Raw genomic sequence first — 7,691 nt, forward strand, 5'->3', positions numbered from 1 at the left:
AGGCAGGTGGCAATAAAGTCATTGATATTAACTGCTGCTTTATTCTGTTTATTCTGCCTAAAGCCTTCCCTAAATATTCAAACTGAACCCTCCTTTCAAATGACAGCACAGATTTTAATACTTGATTTCTTTTCCTACTTTTGTCTTTCTTTTTCAGACTAGATGTGAGATTTATTACTGAACATGAGTTAGTGGGGTGTGAGACTCAGCACAGGGGAAGCTCTTAGGGATGCAGGGCCTGCCATGAATGGAGATATATTAGCCCCACAGTCATTGAGAATGATCTGCCTCTCAGCTTCAAATTCATCTGCATTAAACTTGGTGAAGCCCCATTTCTCTAAGACTTGGATCTTCTAGTGACCAGGGAATTTAAACTTGGCTCTACACAGGGCCTCAATCGCTTGTTCCTTATTCTGTAGCTTGGTTTGGATGGACATGATGACCTGGTCAATGTGAACCTTGGCTACTGGGTCCTGGGGCTTCCCAAAGGCACCCTGCATACCTGTCTGGAGCCTAGAATGGGGACATCATGAAATCAGAGACAAGAATGTCCACAAATAAACGTCTTCAGGGCACCTATGTAAGTGATAGGCTGAACACACTAAGGAGGCTTCTGTTTGCAGCCACTGCACACAAGGCCTCTATGAGATTAAGAACCTGGTCAGCTTAATTGGCTACAGTCACTCTTGTCTTTGAACAGTGTTTTACACTTTTTTTTAAAGGCAGGGTCTCATGTAGTCTAGGCTGGCCTCAAACTTGCTATGTAGCTAAGGATGTCCTTGAAACTCCTGCTTCTCCTGCCTCTACTTACCAAATTCTGGACTCAAAGACATGTCCCATCATTCCCCAACTGTAGTGCTTATTGATAATGAATCTCCATAACTAGATATAAAAACTCTTTGGTATATAGATTACATACTCACTGTAGTTGCTAACAGTGACATGCATCCATCTGGTACCTTGTAAATTCTTACTGTGCTGACTTATAATGTCTTTGACCTTCAGAGCGAGGTAAGCACACCCCATGTAACATGTGTCTTTGTGGCCTACAGCTCTAACTCTGAAAGAGCTTTCTCTAAGTGCTTTTGTCAGGTTTTTGAAAGGCAATTGGAGCCTCCGCAATGATTCAGCTGTGTGCTAGCCTCCTGCTAATTACATACTCCAGACAAGTCCAGGCACGAGAGCCAAGGGGGAAGAATGAGGGGTCACCTCCAAAGCGGTCCAGAGGAGCTACGTTTAGATTTGCTCTGAAGAAAGGTCATTCCAAGGATTATTAAGTGAATTCCTGCAGTGCATTCGCCAATGGAGGGTAGAAGAAACTCAAGGCTTCGTCCTAAAGCCCGTGTTTTTGTAGGCTCCAGAATGAAAAGCTCTTTGTTGGCTTTTATTTAGATTGATTTAACATCCAACCCACAGAAGACGGAAGGTAGTACATGACCTTGAGGGAAGGGGCCCCACCCCAATCAAGGCGTTTTTGGCCTTAGCTGGTCTGTGGGTGGGCGGCTGAGCATCGTTTCCTTTCCTTTTTTAAAAGCCCCATCACACTTAGCTCTGCAGTGTTCCTTCAAGTCTGTGAGGGGAAGGGAGCGGTGACTTCCTAAAGGAAAGTATTCATATTTTTAGATTGAAATATGTGCTTGCAAAGTTTTTCTCAGAAAACATGGTTAAAAAGCATTTTGGATAACAGAAACATATATTTAAACCATAGTTGGTTCAACTTATGTAATACAACAAGAATGAAATGAATAATTTTATCTTTTAAAAATATTTTATTTAGTATTTATTATTGTTTTCTTGTTGTTCTTTTGAGACAGGGTCTCCCTGCAGCACCAGCTGGCCTGGAACTTGCTATGTAGACCAGACTGGCCTCCATCTCACAAAAATCCACCTGCCTCTCCCTCCCAAGTACTGGAACTAAAGACGTGTGCCACCACGCCCAGCACTTACCTATTGTTTTTATTTTATGTGTATGAGTGTATTGCCTGCATTTATATAAGTGCACCCATGTCATGCAATGCCCATGGAGGTCAGAAGAGGGCATTGGATCCTGGGAATTGAACCCAGGTCCTCTGCAAGAGCAGCCAGTGCTCTTAACTGCTGAGCCATCTCTCCAGACCTTTCTTTTCTTATATATTTTTTTTATTGTTTTAATTTTGTTTTGAATTAAAGAAGGAACAAAATTGTTTAAACAAGCTTCTTGATTTTAGAATATGTGTCCACTCTGCTTTCGTGTGTGTGTGTGTGTGTGTGTGTGTGTGTGTGTGTGTGGTGAACTTACCTGTGTGTGCACATGTGGAGGATAGAGGTCGACTGTAGCTTCCTCTAGCTTGCGCCACCTTATTTTTTGAGATAGGGGCTATGACTGAATCTGCAGATCACCATTTTGGCCAGTCTTGCTGGACAGCAGGCCCCTGGCATCTGCCTGTGTCCATCTCCTCAGCACTGAGGTTACAGGCATGCACCACCATTTTGGCTCTTATGTGGGTGCTGGGGGTCCAAACTCAGTTCCTCATGCTTACACAGTAGTCACTTTACTTACTAAGCCATCTCCCTAGTCCCACTGTTTTCCTTAGGATTTTCTTGCTTTAGGTTCCCATGTCTCAGAGTCCTACCCCTGTCTGCTTTGGAATGACAGGGCTCAGCCCAGTTAGACAATGAACCTGGAGCAGAGAAAGGGCGGGAGAGACACAGCTCACATTGTTTGGTTACAAGTTTGTGGCACCTCACCACTCAAGGAAGCACTGGAGTCACCCAGCTTGGTGTCTCTCACGTCACTGATCTTGTGCAGGAGGAATGAGCTGGAATCCACGTGCTTAACACATGACCCAGGTCAGCTGCCCCAGCCACTGGCTGGCACCATGACCACGTTTCACACATGAGCCCGAGCGCTATGCAGGTCACAGACTCTGAACATCACCCATTTGAGATATGCGGCCTGAAGGGGGACCCTTTATGTCCAAAGTAGGTGTCACTAGAGTTAATTTTGCCTATGTGGCACATTTCCTGTAGCTCTGAAATGACACCCCCAGCCTCTCTATTCCTCTCTTATTTGCTCATCTTGAAGTCCATTGATATAGAACCTTTTTATCATGGTTAGAACATGATTACATATCAGGAAAGTAAGAAGTCTGGTAACTGTCCATTCCTGAGCATATTTCTGCGTGGGAGGAAGAGTGGCATGAAATTGCACAGGACCCAAAAGGCTGCCTGAACAGAGAAAAAGACAGACGAGCTAGAAGGGGAAGTGGATATGAAATTCCACCTCTTGTTGAGGGGCTACTGGCAAATGGCATTGGCTGGGAGAGGGAGAGTCAGCTTTCTTTAAGGGTGTGACCCCTGGTAGGTTGACCACATTCCAGTGGATGGGTTCATCCCCAAGAATAATACAAATTGGGCTCCATGGGCTTGAAAAAAAAGAGTGTACAAAGCTGGGTTGGTCAGGGAGGAGATCTGGGAGAAGATGAAAGGAGGCTGTGAGGATAATACATTGTATGAAATTCTCAGAAAAATCAATAAAATAACTATTTTTTAAAAAAATAATTGCTAGAGGGTAGGAAGCTTGTTTTTCAACTTTACCATGAGCATGTTTAAACATTCACAACGTTTAAAAAGTATACTCCATCATACACATGCATTAAAATATTACAACAAATGCCATAAAAATCTGTGTTCATTAAAAAGAAGAAAAATTGGGCCTAGTGGCACAATCCCAGTACTCAGAAGGAAAGGCAAGAGGATTTTTGCATGCTCAAGGCCAACCATAGCTGTATAAAGATACTCTGTCTCAAAATAAAACACACACACACACACACACACACACACACACACCCTTTATCCTAATATGTCAAGTGTTCTGTACTTTACCAACTCGTATTGCATTAAAATCCCATCTAAGGGTAAAAAATAAGCAGAATCACATATTAAGCTGCTGTGGATGAAATAGCCATCAGATGCATTATAATAAACACGCACACACACAATGTTGACCATCCAGATACCATTTATGTTAAAAAAATTTAACTGTGTGGCCACATTTATATCATATATCCACAGATAGACATATGTATGTTTGCATGTATGCATATGTATGTACGTAGCCATAATTGAGTATTAACAGAGAAAAAGTGACAATATTCACTGCAAAGAAATTTAGAATTTACTCAAAGTCACAAAGTCAGAAAAGCAGTCTAGACCAAAGACTTGTGGGATCTGAGACTGTTCCATTCACTGTGCAGAAAATTTTATGAAAATTATGATGCTCACACCTGACATTTTGATCACACTTCCAAATCTTCAAGTCACTTTGACATATGCACATTATTTCAGTGTCATTCCACTTAGAGTTTATAAGAGGACAGGAGAATGGTGTCCAGGGAATGAATCCAGGGAATGGTGTCTCCCGAAGGCAGTGTTTCCAGGGAGCTGAGGTTCCAATCATGAGTTGTTTCTCCTGTTGAACTTGATTTCCTAAGGAAAACCCCCATCACTTCCTGGGAACACAGGAAGCACTGATCCCAGCAACCAGGTTCTGGATTCTTTTACCCAGGTCCAGTCCCTCTCACCTTGAGTTCCGGCCAGCTCTCTCTGCTGTAAGTTTCTGGGTGCTACTGTTCTCTTTCTGGAATATTCTACTTCCTATCTTTTCAACAGATACCCAACCCCACCCCAGCTGTGTCCTCTACCCCACCCTGGGCTTCCTCCTGTGATTGCACTTTTCACTCTGGGTCATAATTTCCTGCTTGCTTATTGTTTTCCCCCTGGACCACAGACTTCTCCATGATGAAATCCTGTAGCTTTTATAGACTCACAACACTAATCTTCATCCCTGCCAGTAATAAACATGCAATAAATCATTTTCGTTGATTCATCAGAAACCATGAATTCAAAGGATTTGAATTTTTGATGGTGTGATTAAGGTTTAAATCCACACGGAATCAAGTATACCAAGGTTTGTTTTTATTTTATTTTGGTGTTTGTTTTCTAAGATGAGAGCCAAGTAAGAACGTTTGGCAAGTACTGAGGGCAAGAGGAAACAGACTTCGATGTAGTTAAGACAGACTTAAGCAGGTTGGAAGGCAGCCCAAAGGGATATTTACAGAGCTAATGACTGGGTCTTGGGGACAGAGAATATGGGGTTTTTCAAACAAAGAGTTTATTGAGCCCTTCGGCATAGTCAGCATGGAAGGATGGTGCAAGAAAACAGGTGGAGGGAAGTGCCAGGGGCAAGAGCAGAAAACCCGCCTGCCCCCAGCTGCCTAGGGAGCCACAGGACACAGGAATGGTATGGATGGCCTGAATGGGTCTCTTTCAGGGTCCAAAGAAAGAGATTTAGCTAGCTAGATCAAACCTATAGCCTCATGCATGCTAGGCAAGCACTTAGCCACACATCAAGCCCACATTTCTAGAAGTTATCACCAGTGTCCTCTTATGTTGGCCAAGTGTCGCTCGTCATGATCACATATATTCATTTCTTTTTTAAAAAAGAATGGGGATTGTAGTAACCTAAATGCTAATATACTAGTGTTTGTGGGGCAGGGGGTGTCAGTGTGTGTGTGTGTGTATGAGCTCACTGATTGTGGTGTCTGGGTAAATGAAGGACGACCCTGATTTGGGACAGTACAATATTTCTAACCACCAGCTTAAGCCTTTTAAAGTCTAATTTGGGAATCCTCCTTAATGTAAATGTTGGGGAGAAAGTATTTTCATTAAGGAAAAACTGGTGTCAGTGAGCATCACATCAAGAAAGTAAGGAAACTGCAGACAGAAAGATGCTAGTGAGAATGGAGGGACTTGGGGGAGAATTGCTACCATTTAGGGGAGCTAATAAGGAGCAGGTCAGTTCAAGCTCATTGGACCATTAGAGAGCAGCCCAGACTGGCTGCACCAACAGGAGTCCAAAGTTTGTAGAGTCAAATGTATGCCATAAATGAGGCTTCAAATCCAATTAATTAGGGTCAGACTTAAAATGGCTTCAAGTTAGCTGTTAGCTGAAAGTTATCTTCTTGTGCTATTGGTTAAAACATGAGTAGTTAGACAAAGCAAAAACAATAAAGCAATTTTATGCCTTTGGAATCCTTAAGCAAGTGAGACAGTCTGCCTGAGGTAAACTATTCACAATGCAGGAACTTCTACCATTTGTTCTCGCACAGATTTTGAAGGAGCGCTGTGTAGCACTGCCAAGCCAGGGACTTTCTAATTAGGTATTGGACTGGCAAGGTGCCTTCTGTTAGACAAGTGCCCGCGCATGCAAATATAACGAGAAACACTCACAGGGGTCATGCTGGAATCTCATGGGGAAAAAAAAAAAGATGTTGGCGAGAACTCTGAGCACCTGGGGAGGTGAGGGTGCCACCAAGCACTGAGTCAGAGAGTTTCGTGCTGTCTTAGACTTACTCAGGAGAGACTGTGGTAGTTGGGCAAATGTGTTAAGTGAAGAATATGCTATGAAAAGAGATTTTCTAGGTGTTTATTCTCACTACTCAAAGTTATGTAAAAATTGGGTGGGAAGAAGAAAAAACAAATACAGGGCTAGAGAGATAGCTCAGTGGTTAAGGGCACTGGCTGGTCTTACAGAGGACCCAGGTTCGATTCCCAGCACCCACATGGCAGCTTACAAACATCAGAGAGATCTGATGCTCTCTTCTACCTCTGTAAGTGCTGTACAACACAGGTACACTTACATACATATAGGCAATACACTTATACACATAAATAAAAATAACTAAAATATTAAAAAAATAAAAATAGGACTGGAGAGCTGGCTCAGTGGTTAACAGCACTGACTGCTCTTGCAGAGGACTGGAGTTCAATTCCCAGCACCCACATGATGGCTAACAAATGGCCATAACTCCAGTTCCAGGGGAATTCGGTATGCTCTTCTGACCTCTGTGAGCATTGTGCGACACGGGTATACTTACATACATGCAGACAGTGTACTCATGCACATAATAAAATAATAAATAAAATGTGTAAAAAATAAGATAGAAAAAGTAATTGAAAAACAAATAGCTTAAAACTCCTTATATTTATCATTAGTATAATGATCATGCTGAGGGCAGGTGAACTATTATAAGCTGTGATTTGGATAACTGTTGCCCAAAGATCCATATGTAAATAAAGATTTGGTACCAGAGACTGGAAAGTGCTGTGGCTCTTTAAGAGGTGGGTCAGGGAGGAGCTCCTTAGGTCACCGTGGGTACCTATGAGGGAACTATCAGACCTTGACTAATCTTTCTTTCTCTCTCTGATCCTGGCTTGGGATTTAAATGCTCAATCATACATGTATTCCTGTCATGACATGCCAGCCTTGCCAGAGGCCCATGGAACTAGGGCCACAAGATCTTGAACTTGAACTTTCAGGATCATAAGCCAAAATGACTCTTTTTCTTAGTTATAGCTTCCTAAGGAAACTATGTCAACTGCTCGTTATAGGGACAGAAAGTTGACTAATACAGAATGCAGGTATATTATAGTCAATAATTTCAACATCCAGTTGATCAGAAACATATATAGTATTTATGTAACAAGTGAAGATCTTTACAGCCTAAAATAATCAGCGATTTCCTCCAAAGGAATTTTCATATTAGGTGGGTGCTTTGTTGATTCCCTGAACATGGAAAGTTTGTTTGTGATCATTTCTATAGGAGAAATACTGCCTTGAAAAGCTGCCGAAATTTTTGTGTGCCTACTTA

At 42.3% G+C, this 7,691-nt stretch overlaps 1 non-coding gene across 1 annotated transcript; it reads right to left on the reverse strand.

The window, feature by feature from the left end:
- Nucleotides 1-545: 545 nt before the first annotated feature.
- On the reverse strand, nucleotides 546-680 carry LOC115067754. Its single transcript, XR_003847119.1, has one exon. It is a non-coding gene; the product is annotated as a small nucleolar RNA SNORA70 (small nucleolar RNA).
- Between the last annotated feature and the right edge of the window lie 7,011 nt (nucleotides 681-7,691).

Source organism: Nannospalax galili, unplaced genomic scaffold (genome assembly GCF_000622305.1).
Source record: "Nannospalax galili isolate Female #2095 unplaced genomic scaffold, S.galili_v1.0 scaffold46, whole genome shotgun sequence".
Classification (NCBI taxonomy): domain Eukaryota; kingdom Metazoa; phylum Chordata; class Mammalia; order Rodentia; family Spalacidae; genus Nannospalax; species Nannospalax galili.